This window comes from Odocoileus virginianus, chromosome 5 (assembly GCF_023699985.2).
Source record: "Odocoileus virginianus isolate 20LAN1187 ecotype Illinois chromosome 5, Ovbor_1.2, whole genome shotgun sequence".
Taxonomy (NCBI): Eukaryota; Metazoa; Chordata; class Mammalia; order Artiodactyla; family Cervidae; genus Odocoileus; species Odocoileus virginianus.
In genome coordinates, this window is record NC_069678.1 from 67,738,070 (window position 1) to 67,754,141 (window position 16,072).

At 42.6% G+C, this 16,072-nt stretch overlaps 1 protein-coding gene across 16 annotated transcripts in view; it reads right to left on the minus strand.

The window, feature by feature from the left end:
* Window positions 1-16,072, minus strand: part of FGGY (FGGY carbohydrate kinase domain containing) — a 484,689-nt gene that overhangs the window by 421,834 nt on the left and 46,783 nt on the right. The window lies entirely within an intron of this gene.

Sequence of the window (16,072 nt, forward strand, 5' to 3'; positions counted from 1 at the left end):
AGAGGCAAAATATTACACATAGAATGGAAAAAAAACAAGGTCCAATGGTATAGCACAAGGAACTGTATTTGATATCCTGTGATAAACCATATTGAAAAAGAACATTTAAAAGAATATTTATATGTGTATACATATGTATATATAGACATACATATATATAACTGAATCTCTTTGTTAATTTAAAATTAACACATTTTAAATCAATTATACTTTAATAAAATAAATTTTTAAAATAATAAAAAAAATTTTTAAAGCTAGGTTCTCCTACTTGGTAATTACATTACTTCTGAACAGTAGTCACCTAATATCTCTGGGTCTCCCTTTGTTCACTTACAGCAATGTTTAACTCACACTGTTAGTAGGATTCAATTCAATGAGGTTATACATATCACAATGTTCATCCTGGCACAATCACAAGTAAATGTTAGTTTCCCTCACAATCCTTACTTTTCTCAAATTATATGGGACCAATCTGTCTCTCTTACTAGAATCTTAGGCCCTTATAAGAAGAGATCATAATTTACTCATCTGTGTCCCTGAGATAACATGAAATAATGATTTCTTAAATGACATACTTATTGACCATGCAACAGTTTGCCCATCAGTCCCGGTTTGTGGCTGGGTGTGTGCTGCACAAGAAGGTAACCATAGATGAAATGTAGGAATATACTGGTCCTAATTCTCAGGTTGCTGACTAGCTAGGCGGAGCAAAGAGTCTGCATAGGAAACACTCAGCAGGGATGGATAAGTAGTAAACAATAATTCAAGTTTGAAAACATCTGATTTATAAACTGAGGATGCTGCATGGTCATGAAAGCAAGGCACTGCTGTGGGCAGCCAGTGGAGGGGTGGTATTACTTGCGAGGGAGAGTCTGACCTCAGTGTGGAGAGAAAGCAAAGACTAAGGAAGGCAGGATGGAGAACAGTCTGGCTGCGGGGATAGCTTGAGCAAAGTGCAGGAAGAAGCAGCAACACTATCCATGGTCATGGGAGAGGAATGCTGGGAAGGTCAGCCTGAGAGATGTGTGCCAAAATGGAGGAAAAGGGAAATTCATATTAGATGCTCAAGTCAGAAGACAATGGGAGCCACCTGGAGTCCTGAGCAGGGGGTGACTTGTGGATCCAGTTTTAGGAAGGGGAGGATAGCAACAACATGGAGGGAAGTCTGGAGTCGGGGAGAGGGAGGAGGACCAGCTTCCACCTACATTTCTGACACAGAAGGAAGAGAAAGAGCAGAGGAAAAGGAAGAAAAAGGAAGAGGAAGCCAAAAGAGCAAAGAAGATGAGTGAAAAGCAAAGTGAAACAAAGAAACCTAGAAGAGAGGAAGGAAGAAGAAAAAGACAAAAGCAAAAGACAGAGAGAGAGAGAAGGGGAAGTTAAGGTGAAGGGAAGGAAGAGCTTAAACATGAGAAGAGAATAAAATGAGAAGGACAGAAAAGCAGCAAAGTGAAAGATGTGTGGAAAACAAGAGCAGGACCACGACAACGTCCCCAGGACGAGACAGAGGTGGGGAAGGAAGGGCAGAAGCCGGAGGCCCGCGCATGGTCTGCAGCCGCCTCTCCTCTCAGGGAATGAAGTCATGGCTGATGTCACCGCCTCTGAGTCACACGCCCACCAAGGAGATGGGGCAGCCCCCGCCCGGCGTTCCATCCCACCCTCCCAGACAACAGGGGCTCATTCCCTGCCCTGTGCTCTGGGACACTGTCTAGTCTGGTCCTGAGAGGACTGAAATGAGCAGGGTTCTCCTTGGGCCCAGGGAGGACACCGCAGCCACAGGAGCACGCCAAGCCTGTCGCCGCTGGTCCAGGCCCTGCGGTGGGATGGTCAGAACAGGTGGGACAGAAAGTTTTCTCTGGCTGGGGCTAGGGCTCCATTCCATAATGTTTACAAAGGAAATTCCCATGATGAATAGTAGCGAATTCGCAAAAGGGCCTCAAAAGATGCTTTTAGACTGACTCACAGAACTGCTTTCTCACGTTCGAGGCTCTCGCCACGCTCCCACTGCAGCCCCAAGGAGGCCTGCTTTCCTTGGACGGACAGACGCCTCCCTGCACCAGTCATCCACCCTGCCGAGTGCCCGCTTCCACCAGCTCCCAGCCGACACGTCATCTCCTCCTGACTCCTCTCCCCTAACAGGGGTGTATCTCCATCCTGCTTACAGCGCGGTGCCTTTATTCCTGTTCCTCTACTAGAATATGAGTTGCTTAAGGATGGGGACTCTGGTTTACTGCATGTAACCAAGTACCTGGAATAAAATAAATGTTCAGTAAATATTCGCTGAATGAATGAATGTCTCTGGTCAACTCTAGAAGGAAGCGATGGGCACTATGCTAGCATTTTCAGACTTCTCTGAAACAGGGGCCCACTCTTATAGCCATAGTCCTAAGAATGTTGCTTGCTGAAGACAGTACCCTAAAGCTACGCATAATGGTGCAAGTGAAACTGCTCTGGGAGCAGTTGCTTGGGGCATCTGAGGATGGATTTTCTCTCTCCCTGGGCCTGTAAGCTGTTGTGGGAAGGGTAGAGGATTGAGTTAGCCTTGATTTAGATGCCCTGCTCTAACACTCACACTCAGCCTGTCCCCAATTGCTCAAACACAAATGACACCACCCATTCCCCAAGCTGTCCATCAAGATTAAGCATAGTTTAAAGAAAAAAAAAAAAAACCAGTGCTTACCTCAAGAAAAATGTGGATTTTTACTTTCATGCTTAGCTTTCTTAACTGCATTTAGAGATAAGCATATGGAAAATAGACTTCATTAACTCCTTTTTTTTCCCCCCAAAAATCAACTTTTTCTGTTCTAATCATCATCAGAAAATACATCACTACCACCAATACTCTACAACTTACCAAATACCTTCTGATACAAAATACTGTTATCAATACCTTTTATGGACAGGAAACTAAGGCCCGTAAGAGAAATGAATTTCCCAAGATCATGCAGAGAGTAAGTGAAACCCCAGCCACTTGAACTCCAAACCTAGTGTTTCTTCTTTGCTGCCCCGGTTGCGGCCTCCCAGGACATGGGAGGTGCTCAATAAATACTTGCACAATGATTCACTCCCTTTCTCAGGTCCATGGGCTGGTCTCTGACCCCTGGCCAAAGCCAGACCACAGGGTCTCATGCCAAGACAACTGCAGGAGGCTTCACTCTGGTCCCGATTCTCTCCCTATCTATCTTAGGCTCACAGAACGCCAGCACTGAGAGAGAACTCCAGGGGTCATGGAGAACAGCTGTTCCCAAATGCCAGACCTTGACTGCTGCTAGCCGTGACTGGTCACTTTCGCTAATCAGTGGTGAATAATACCAATAGAGAAGATGAAATCCTTATTATTAATAATACTATGAATAATTGATTGGTAAAAAGAGCTCGTGTCCTGGTAGCTCGCTTTGCTTTTCTTGGGCAAGCTCCAATACTCTACACACGCAAGATTACTGGGAGAAAAAAGTCGATCTGTACCACTCTTCAGATCCTTAAGCAAAGACAAAATGAGACAGAGACCAAACAGGGCAGCCACTACCGGGGCAGCTTCTATTTCCCTCTGAACACTCCCTAGTCCTGTGTTTTTGAGCCAGAAGACACTGACTGTTGCGATGACAGAGCCTGGAAGCCAGACTAAAGCAGCTTTTTGAGAGGGTGTGGGTAGGAGTACTGATGAAGCTGTAGCGCTGAGATCAGACTTTCTTTTATTACTGAGGTCGTGCCCAAGTTTCACCTAGTCCCCAGCCTCTCCATACAGGAAAGATTCAGAGACATGGGCTTTCATGCGGATCCTAGAATCCCTTTCTCATTCAACCAGCAAAGTGGCCACAGCTTCAGGCATAGAGACTGGCCTCCAGTGAGGTCTTAGCTACAGAAGTACTGCCAGGACCCCCAGATTCAGAACAGTTAAGGAAGTAGTTGAGTCATTTATTCATTTTTCCCAACTGCAAACATTTCAGATGAACGCAAAGAGAAGGAAGAGGCCAGACCTTTGGGAGGTAACTTCATGTGCTGGACCACAGAGAAAAAAAGAGGAATGGGTTGGAGCCTGTGCAGTAGAGGAAACCTCAGATTTCACCCAGTTTCAAGCATGATTCTTCAATCGTATGTCTAAATTAGGAGAACTTTTTATTCTAGAGTTCATATTTATCTTAAAAATTTGAGTTAGACAAAATGCCATCTGGGATTTGCAACTTAAACTAAGAGAACTAGCTCTCTTTACCTAGGTATCTCATGGTGGGGGTGGGGGGGTGGCGGGCGGAAGCTGGAGTTGACCAGATAACCTTTACTTCTTAAATCCATTTCCTAGAGTTAGAAAACCCAGGTTTTTTCATTCCAGCCCTGCCAGAAGTCATAGAGCCAGGAGGTGGTAATCCATCTAACTCTCTCCATCCTCAGCTTCTTTATCTTCAAAGTAAGTGATAACATCTATTTCACAGGATTTTCAGATAAATTAACTGAAATAGCAGACTTACGAGCACATGGTAGAATATTTAATAAATTCTAGTGCAGGTGTCAATAATGTTCATGGATAGCAATCAAACAGGGTCAATGTCTTGAAAATATTGATAAGCATCTCAAAAAATAAAGGGTTTTAATATTTCAAAATGCTTTCACAAGTGTAATAATGTCTTGTGCGTGCATGCTAAGTTGCTTTAGTCGTGTCCGACTCTTTGCAGCCCTATGGACTGTAGCCCACCAGGTTCCTCTGTTCACGGGATTCTCCAGGGAGAATACTGGAGTGGGTTGCCATGCCCTCCTCTAGGGGATCATCTTGACCCAGGTATGGAACCAGTGCCTCTTGTGTCTCCTGCATTGGCAGACGGGTTCTTTACCACCAGCACCATCTGGGAAGCCCAAGAGTAACTCAACCTATTCCAAAAACTTAAGATGGACTGACTTGATGGACAGAAGGACAGATAGATGGATATACACATGATAAGCCAAGTACAGTACAATATTAACGATAGAATCCAGGTGAGGGTTCTATGTGTTCATTATAAAATTTTTTCTACGTCTCTGTATGTTTGACAATTTTGACAATAAAGCACTGGGGAAAAATGGCTTTCACAGCCTGTTACACTTGATCCTAGACTTGAGAGCCCCTTGAGATAAAGGATGCTCTTGGCTTCTACTCTGCCTCCCCATCACTAGGCACAGTGCCTTTCTCACAGTAGTTACTAGATGAGTGTTTGTTTCACTGATTAAATAACTATAGTCCTACAATAGGAGAACAGTCATTCTCATTTTGAATACAACAACAGAACAACAACAAAAGAAAATAAAACCAACCTATATGTTCAGAGAAATGAGACTTACTACTTCAGAAGAATGCTCTGACATATCTTTCCTGACTTTTGGTCTGCCTCCTCCCTTTCCCTAATTAACATCCACCTATCCTGGGTCTCCAGATTTCCAATGGAACAGTTCACCTCAATGAAGCTGACCATGCTAATGAGTTCCTATATATCACAACAAGCATTAAATGCACTTTCTTTTTTAGCGTATTTTCTAAAGACAGTTCTTTCCTCCAATAGATGTGACCTCCATTTTAATCTGGTGAGAAAAGAATTTTGTCCAATCTTTGTCTTACATCAAAAATCATACCATGTAGGCATAAGGCCAGTGGACATCCCTACACAGTTGTCAGGACGGCTGGCAGCAAGGAAGCTGGGGACGGAGGCTTTGCTATTTATTACAGCCATGAGTTTGCCTTAGACCAGAAAACAAGGAACCATTTGGAAAATATTTATTGAGTATGTTTTCAATGCCAAGCACCATGTTTGGGTAAGGGGAGGAAACAGGTATGGAAAGAGATTTGGTACCTACTTTCATGGAGCTCAGAAACCAACCACCTAGATGAGAAAGGAACATGATGCAACAGATGACAAACAAACAAAATAACAAGACAGGATTTAGGGCCAGAAGCACCTTCATGAAGACTCAATCCTGATACCTGTGGACAAGGCACTGCATCTATTTGAGGCTTATTGTGTTTATCTATAAAATGCAGCAAACATTCAATGTTTAACTCACAGGGCCATGTCATCAATCAAATACAGAAAACATAGGTTCAAACCATAGAAGCTGTAAAGTAAAATACAAAATACAGTATCATAACAATAGCTGACATTTATTACATGTTATTAGGTACCAGGCCAAGTCCTTCTTTTTTAAAAAACTTTGGTCTGCTTTTTAAAATCACTTTGTTGGACTATAAAACTAAAAGAATACAGCACATAGCTGGCATAAATCAAATATGCAAATGCAGGGACAAGGAAAAGATTCACTGTCCAGGTAAATGAAGACAGGCCATCAGCCTCAACACTCCATATATTTCAGTTACGAGCCCAGTTTATGGGAAGACCACCCTGGAGAGAAAATCCACAACAGATGCCCTAACACCAGCTGACAATACGGTCGGCCGTGCTCAAAGGCTGGGAAAAATCTGGTCCAAACGTAATATGGCCCTAGTATAAACACTCTAAAAAGAGCTTGTTTGATTCAGATGATGTGTCTTGGATTTTCTTGGGGATGAAAGAAGCAACACAAAGGGGGTTAGTGCCCTCAGAGGACAAAGACAAGGAGCAAAGCCCAGAGGAGTTACTGCCTCTATCTGGAGGCTTCACTTCACACAAAATATGCAGTGACTTGAGGTGACAGGCTGCAGCCAAGGGGTGGCTCTGAGGTGGAAAGGAGCAGTAATAGTCCAAACTTCCTTTTCCACAATAGGGAAGAGAAAAGTAACATTTGCTCGACATGCAGTGGATCTTTACTTTGGAACAGAACTATCTGAACAGACACACCCAGCAACCAAAAATGGCATGACAAATGATTTAGTAAGTTCACCCATCCATCCATTAAAATATTTACTGAGTTATCAGTGTTAGATACAAAGCAAAGCAATGCTCCAGACATCACAGACGTGGAGATAAATGAGGTGCAATAATAGTTTAATAAATTCCAGGGTGGGGGGTAAGAAAAAGATGCCATAGGCGGGGCAGAGGGTCAGACCCTAATCAACACTCCATGGTCAAAGTCAAGGAAGGCTTCTTGGAGCTTGAAAAATTGGTATAAATTTCCCTAAGTGAAAAGAAATCATTTTAAGCTTGCCAGGCAGAAGGAAGACCTCAGCAAAGATCCAGAGGTGTAAGAGAACATGGGTATGGTATCCTTAGATCCACTGATAAAGAAATGCACCATCTGGCAAGACTTTCCATTTCTCGAAGCATTCTGTTAAAGGAAAAATAATGATGGAGTCCTTGAACAAATTCTCGCAGCCTGGGTCTCAGCTCCAAGCACCCAGAGGGGCAGTTGAGGGAAGAGGAAATAGTGAAGCAGGCTGGGTGGGGAACGCTGTAAAATGCAGGACACTGGCCTTTTCTTGAGGGGCAGCCGCAGGGCAGCTCTGGCCAGTTCCTCCCACATGGAAATCTGAACCCAGGACTGCCAAATCCTTTTATTATTTTTTCGAGAGAAACAAAAATCTGGATTTTTATGTGAAATTTCTTTTTTTTTTTTTAATGTTGGACACTAATTCAAAAAGGAATTTTTTTTTTCAAGTACAGGGTGGGTCCAACAAAACCCATCTGGGGACCAGATTCAGTTTGTGAGCTGCTAGCCTGTAACCCTGCACGTGGGCAGAAATGAGTCACAGAGCAGTGCAGGCCAATGGAGAGAGCCCAGGGCTGGAGGTGGGCTGGACCTGGTGAGAATCCTGGCTCTACCATTTACTTGTTGTGTAGCTTTAAAGAAACTACTCAAGCCCCGGAGGCTTGTTTTCCTCATCTGTATAAGGGAATAATAATACCTGTCACAGAGGGGCTTAGATGAAATACTGCATGTAAACCCCTTCATATAATGCAGATGGTTTAAGGAAATAATGCCAGGCGGGGGGTGGGGGGGGGGGGGCATGGGGAGGAGGAAAAAAATCCTGTGCTAAATAATGAAGTGTTGTCAACCAGAAAAGATACCTGGAATGATAAGATTATTTTTTAATGGAAAAGTACTAAGAAGTAATAAAAGCCTGAGCACTGTGCTGTAACAGTAGCAAACTACTCCAACCATGGATAGTATCTCATTATTGTGTTTTATAATAATATATACAGCCATTTTTTCCTATACTGTAAATTTCTTAAAACAAATGCATTTGTAAGACTGTAGAGCCTCATAATTTTTCCCTTTAACATTGCAGTGTAAACTTGGTTGTTGCTATACAAATATTTATTATCTACCCAGTACATGCGCCAGAAGTATTTTTTTTCCAAAGTCGTAACATAGATCATGTCACACCCATGTTTAAAATCCATCAACCATTTCCCACTGCTCTTAGAATAAAATCCAAATTCCTGCCAATGACCCCAAGGCTGTGTAGGGTCTGGCCCTTGGTCACTACTCTAACCCACCTTCTGCCCATCTGACTTGCTCATACCCTGCCCCTGGCCCTGCTGACTTCAGCAGATCTCACAGGTGCTGTTCTCCCCTCACTGAATCCTCACTGCTCCTGCTTCCTGAAAATCTCATCATTCTCATCAACCAAGACCTCCTAAGAGAACACACCAGCCACGCCAAATCTGTTCACCTGAGTTTCTCCCTCATAGGATTTTCCAGGAAACAAAATCACTGTGCATATATATATATATTTGTCTCTGTGTCTATTTTCTGTCTCTCTATACTAGAATCTAAGTTCCCAGTAGCCTACTCAGGGCGCTCATCTATCTTGCTCATCTTGGAATCCTCAATACCCATCACACAGGAAACACTGAACCAATACTTTGTAAATGAAAAAAAATGATCCCGGCACCCATTGTTCTGAGCCTCAGATTCTCCTGAAGTTGTCACATCCAACTTTCTTCCCTGAACGAGTTTATCCAAACCCTGGAAGGCAAATATTTGAAGAAGCAGTAGAGTGACATGGTGATAAGCCCATTCAATGGGTCTGAAATGCCAAGGTTCAAATCCCAACCTTGCCATTTATTAGCTGAATAACTTTAGGCAAATTGTTTAATATTTCTGAGGCTGTTTTGTCATCTGTAAAAGATGAGACTTACTTCCTAGGGTGGTTGTGAGGATCAGATAAGTTTAACTGGGATGAAATGCTTAGACAAGTGCTAGATATATAATAAGCACTACACACATTTTGGCTACTGATTTCATCTATTTTCTCTGCTGTTACTGTTGTTTAGCTGCTCAGTTGTGTACGAATCTTTGCGACTCCTTGGACTGCAACATGCCAGGCTTCCCTGTCCTTCACCATTTCCTGGAGCTTGCTCAAACTCACGCTCATTGAGTCAGTGATGCCATCCAACCATCTCGTCCTGTCATCCCCTTCTCCTCCTGCCGTCAATCTTTCCCAGCATCAGGGTCTTTTCTAATGAGTCGGCTCTTCACATTAGGTGGCCAAAGTATTGGAGCTTCAGCATCAGTCCTTCCAAAGAATATTAAGGATTGATTTCCTTAGGATTGACTGGTTTGATCTCCTTGCAGTCCAAGGGACTCTCAAGAGTCTTCTCCAACACCATATCTATTTACTTATTCTGTTCTTATTGCTTAGTTCAAAAAAGCTATAATTTTGCGAAGGCAGAGATCACTTTTTTTGTGAAGGCCGGCCCCCATAGGAAGGGAATAGAGGATGGAGCTGTTTGTATGGATTTTGATATACATATACTTACATGATATGAGGCTTTTAACTTTTTTGGGGGGGGCCTCAGTTTCCTCATTTATGGGCTTCCCCAGTGGCTCAGCAGTAAAGAATCTGCCTGTAGGGCTAGGAGACTCAAGAGATGCGAGTTCGATCCCTGGGTCAAGAAGTTCCCCTAGAGGAGGGCATGGCAACCCGCTCTAGTATTCTTGCCTGGAGAATCCCATGGTCAGAGGAGCCTGGCAGGCTACAGTCCATAGGGTCACAAAGAGTCCGACACAACTGAAGTAACTGAGCACGCATGCATGTTCCTCATTTATAAAAAATTATAAATCTAACCACAAGATAGTATAAAAATTAAATAATCACTGTGGAATAAAATAACTCTGGGGCTGTAAGCACTGGTGAATTTTAGGGGAAACATGCACAAGATATTCAGTGAGTCACTCTGCTTTGCAGTTCAAAGCTGGCTGCCTCCTGGTACAGGTATCATACATTGGATACAGAGGATTCAGATAAATGAATGACTCTGAAAACCTGTTTTATACTCTTCTACTATTTTCTATGACTGTTGATTTGTCTGACAATTTTGTGGTCATTTTCAGATGCTTTCTTTAGCTATTATTCAAACAGGGAAAACATGCAACTCATTACACTCAGTGACTTGAAATAAGATATTCTAATGTTTAACATTCTCTCAATTGGCTATAGAATGTTACTGACATATCCATCGGTAGAGACAAACATTTTAAAACACAGTGGAAGTGAGAATTACACTTCTATTTGAATATCTACTGTATAAGATATTTTACAAATATCTGACTAAATTACAATTAATTCCACAAGACTGATATTATTGTTATTAGTCATTTGACAGCTACACATGCTGAAAATCACAGACACTGATTTAGTCAAAGGTCATTCAAAACTGGTAAACGGTGGATAAAGATTTAAATGCAAGTGTCATTTGCCTTCAAACCCGGTACTTGTTGTCACAGAAATGCATTCTACCTCCCAAAGTTCCTTCCTTGTATTAGCTCCACTGCAAAGACCTGATGAACGTAGGTAAATAATATCAAGACTTACGCATGCATTTAAAGCCAGAGTAACTAATAGAGAAAGAATACAGTTTCCACTATATTGCCATCAAAAAATAAATGCTCCATTTTTAAGAAAGACACTGACACTGTTTATCCTTCATAAAGTTTCAAGACAAGAAACCTGAAGAAAAGAAAATAGATCTTACTATATAATCAAGAGGAATAGAAGACTAAGGCTGGTCAAGGCACTTATTCTGCAAGCCTCTCACTGTACAGAGGAGACAATGATCAGGCTTTCCTGAAGTATAACAGAGTTTTCTTTTTAATAGTTTCTACTGCAAAGCATTCAACTGACACCTTGCACAGCTAGCAGGAAGTTATCAAACCACTTCTCTGGTCATCCAAGATCCCTGGTTGCTCCCAAGAACCTACATACACAGGAAAAAGCACATTAGAACCAATCAGAGCATCACTTACTCATTTCCCCAATAGGTTACCAAGAGAACGGAGGCAGAACGGTATGGACTGGGGAAATGAAAGGGACAAATACATGTTCTAAACCCATCAACGAAATTCTCTGACATTCCAGCCAGCTGCTTCCAGACTTTTGGAATGAACAATGAAAACTGCAAACTATAAAATGATTAGCTTTCTGCTCTGCTGACAATGGCAAAAAGAGGAAATGAGTTAAAAGAGGGGTTGGAATATCTCCATGCATCCTCTACAAGCCAGTTAATTAACTTCCATTAACACTGAGCTGTCAGGATCGGCATCAGCCCGTTAACTTGCTTGACCTTCCTCAGCCTGCACCTCGTTACCCTACAATGTTTCATGTTTATAAAGATAGGAGACTCCAGCTGTTTCAGCCTGAGAGAACTTAATTTACATTTGGGCTTCATTAAGATGAGAGTCAGAGTCATTGAGACCAAATGGAGAAGCCAGACTGCTGGGGGTTATGAAAAATTCAAATGGCATTTTTCCTTTTATCTGACAATTCTTATTAAGGAGACATACGTCAACCTAAAACACATAAACCTTAAATGAAAAAGACACGATTAAAATTCCATATTGCAGAACTAGGACCCAAGTGGCTTTGTCCATGAGCCACGGTGGTCCTAGTACATCACTTTTGTCTTCTGGGAAGTCTGAACTCCAAGTTCTATCCAACTGCCTCTGACATTCGATTCCAGGCTAAGCACAAGGAGCGCATGAATGACAGCAATGCTGAAATGAGTGGTCAGCTCTGACTCCTCCACCTAGCTCACCCCTCATGGCCAATCAGCCTCAATGTCCTGCTGACATTAATCCCTAACAATTCTGGGAACCTGTGTCCTCTCCATCCCACAATGCCTAATTGAGGTCTCATCACTTCTCACCTGGAGAACTGTAAGAGCTCCTTATTGTCCCACTCAAGTCATTCAAAAAATATTTACTGAGTGCCCATTATGTGCCAGTCATTTGATTAAGGATAGGGACACAGCAAGGAACAAAATGAACATCACCTCCATCTTCCTGTGCATTACAATGGTTGGAGGGGGTGAGCTTTATACAAATCATTATAGAAATGGACATGTCATTACAATTTATGAAAGATATAATGAAATAAAATTAAGAGTAAAATGACAGGGCTTCCCTGGTGGTCCAGTGGTTAAGAATCAGCCTGCCAATGCAGGAGACATGGGTTTGAACCTCAGTCTGGGAAGATCCCACATGCCTCGAGGCAGCTAAGCCCATGCACCACAGCTACTGAAGCCCATGTGCTATAAAGCCCATGCTCGACAACAATAGAAGAGGCAATGAGAAACCCGAATATTGCAACTAGAGAAAGCCTGCACGAAGCAACCAAGACCCAGCTCAGCCAAAAATAAATCAATTAATGTTTTTAAAAAGAGTAAAATGACAAAAGACCTCTGATTTACTTGAGGGTCAGAAAAGGCTTCTTTAAATATGTGACAGTAAAACTGAGATTTACATGATGAGTTAGAATCAATGGTGAGTAGAGGGAAGAATATTCAATCAGAAGGCACAGCGTCACTTAAGACCAGGGATCAGCAAACATTTTCTGTAACGATCCAGAGAGTAAACATTTTCAGCTTTGCAGGCAATGCAATCTCCATCTCAAATACTCAGATCTACTACTGAAGTGCAAAAGTACCTCAGAAAGTACATAAACAAATAATGTGGCTGGCTGCCAGTAAAACTCACAGCCACCAAAGTCTTAATTTCATCTCATTTTCACCAGTCACAAAACATGACTCTTCTTTAAATTCTTTTTCAACATTTGAAAAGGTAAAAGCCATTCTCAGCTCCCAAGACATCCAAAAGCAAGCAGCAGGCCAGATTTGGCACATGGCCATAGTTGGCCAACCCCTAGTCAAGACTCTGAGATGGCAAAGACCTGCAGTGACGGAGGCATTCAGTGGGTCCCTATGGATGGACCGGAGTGAACAAAGTGAGGGACACAGAGTAAGCAGCGGGGGGAGGTGAAAATGATATCCTACACCATCTTCTGAGCCAGATTACAAATTTTGGAGCTTATCCTAAAAGCAAAGCAAGGCCGACAAAGTGCTATAATCAGAAAAATAAGAAAACTGATTCTTGGGGAATTCCCTGGTGGTCCAGTGGTTAGGACTTGGCACGTTCACTGCTGGGGCCTGGGTTTGATCTCTGTAAAGAACTAAGATCCCACGAGCTATGTGGCATGAGCAACAAATAAATAATTAAAAAAAAAAAAAGGAAAACTGGTTCTTACTCCCTACAACATACACATTTTCTTACTCCTAATCTAATCTCTTCACCCTGCCCAACATATCTAGGATATTTCCTCCTCTGGCTCACAACCATCCCTAATCTCTCTCACCAAACAGGCCCTTAACAAATCAAGCCCAGGCTATTTACCTGGTCTCATTTTCTCTTACTCTCAGGGAAGCACCTCAGGCTCCTGTCCTGGGGCCTATGTACCTTACAATAACAAAAAACGGTCTCTCTAGAATATCCTTCCTTTCTTCTCTACTAGGCAAAACCTCCAGTCATATCTTGAGGCTCATATCAAGTAACTTGTCCAGGAAGCAGATTATTTTCCCCAAAAGCACTTTTTATATTCCTTTATCACATTGCTCAGTGCATCTTCTGCTGGCTCTGGGTCCATGTTTCTATCCTCCTTATGCTTCCCCACCACTGTTCCCACTGGACCCTGTGCCCCTCGAGGGTAAGGCTGAGTCCTCCTTGTACCCATGCCCCCAGTGCCTACCATACTGCCAGTTGATGGCAGGACCACAAGTAAGATTTGACAAATTAAGGAATGAATGAAGAGTAAACACCTAGCAACCCCGTGAACTTGGCATGGTCTCATGTTCTGATGTTGAATGTGCTGTTGAACAGCTCGTGAAGCTATGTGTATGCGTGTATGCTAAGTCGCTTCAGTTGTGTACAACTCTTCGCGATCCCATGAACTGTAGTCCGCCAGGCTCCTCTGTCCATGGGATTTCTCCAGGAAAGAACAGTGGAGTGGGTTACTATTCCCTCCTCCAGGGGATCTTCCAGACCCAGGGATCAAACCTGTGTCTCTTACATCTCTTGCATTGGCAGGCGGGTTCTTTACCACTAGCGCCACCTGGGAAACGCTATGTCCATGTCCCTATGTCTCAGTTCCCCATAAGCCCACTAAAAAGAAGGAACTGCTTCCCACTTCTCCATACATGAATGCTTTTAAGGATATAAGGGTAGAAAAGCCTTTAGAACCGAAAGTCGTTTTGTGAATCTGCAGGCAGCAACATCAGCACCACCTGGGAGCTTGTTAGAAACCCAAATTCTCAGGTCCCATCTCAGGGTTGCTAAGTCAGAATCCACAGTTCAGTGAGATCTCCAGGTGATTCATTTACACATTAAAGTCTGAGAAGCTATAAAGCCATTGGCACGCTTTAAGGAGAAGATGTGAAAACTGATGTTAGAAGTTGTTTTGATTTTGAATTTGCAAACACAGTAAAACCAAAGGAATTCTCAGCAAGGATTCCTGGGTATGCTTACCAAAAAAATAAAAATCAATTTAAAAAACCTGAAACACAGGTTTGAAGCTCAACGTTCAGGTAGTTGAATACACAGTGAGGCATGGTGTAGAGCCATGCTCAGAAAATTCTGAAATGGAATCGACTAAATGAATAGACGGATGGAATGTCAGTCTTAGGTCATAATCACAGTCAGGAAATCTAGATATTAATTATTTTCTGTGGGCTTTATTTAGTTTACTTTGATCTCAAGCACACAGGCAAATATCCAGACAAGCTTATAATTGGATGTATATTAAGATCTCCTGGGGTACAAAGCACTAAGCTGGCTACAAAGCCGGTGCTCGGGAAGGTGCTGATATTGCACCAATGACCACCTGTCCCATTCTCCTCACCTAATTCAGAATAGCTCTTCTTTACCTATGGCCAAGAAGGGTGACATAGCCAACCCATTTATTCTTTTGCACCATGTTTAGGCTGGCTTAAAGACCACCACCATCCCTGTTACTTGTACTTCCTGGACAGGCAAGCTTTAAAGAGGGTTTCAGCACTGCATGACAAATGGAGTGAGCTGGAATTTAGAGACCAGGAGACACCGGTTTACATTCTGGCTCTATCATCTGTTTGGGAAAGTCATATAACCCTCTCTCTCAGCCTCAGTTTCTCATGCCATCAAGCAGGCAGAGGTTGCTAGAATGAAATCAATTAAAGCCTGTCAAACACAGAATAGAGTGTGGGGGCAGTGCAGGGCAGTTCAGCAATCTGATTTGTATTTCAGGATATTTTGGTATCCAGTTTTCAAAGTGACCCAATTCAACTCACTCAGTTTCTAGACAGAAAAAGTGAACCCTGGGATGAGAAATGCTTTGCTCAAAGTTATACAGTGTGATGCTAGTAGAGTCAGAATTAGGATCCTGAAACCCCAAACTCCTAAAACACTGTATTTTCAAACTCCTAGCAAATACAGACATCTTTCTGCAAATTAAAACTTACAAAATAGCTCAATATACTAAACAAGTAACAACCCAAGCCTGCCTTAATTATCAATATCCTTTTTGCTCATCTCTCTCTGTCCCATGGTGGCAATCCAAGGACACCTTGTCAGCACCCTGAAACTCCCCCAACCCCAACCCCACATTTGAATAATTGAAGAACCAGCCCACCAGAGCCAGTAAGTGAATCACAGCAGGTCTTACCCTTCAATGAATTGTCTTCTGACCAGACCACCTAGGGGTTTTCAAGTCCTTACAGTTCCCAGAGGACCTGAACTTTCTCATGCATCCATATCTACTAGGAACCATTAAGTTGACATCACCATTCTCCGCACTTCATAAATGATCCTAACATCTGGAAATGGGAACCACCTGCAAGTGCTTTGTTCAGAGATCATCTTATCACACAAG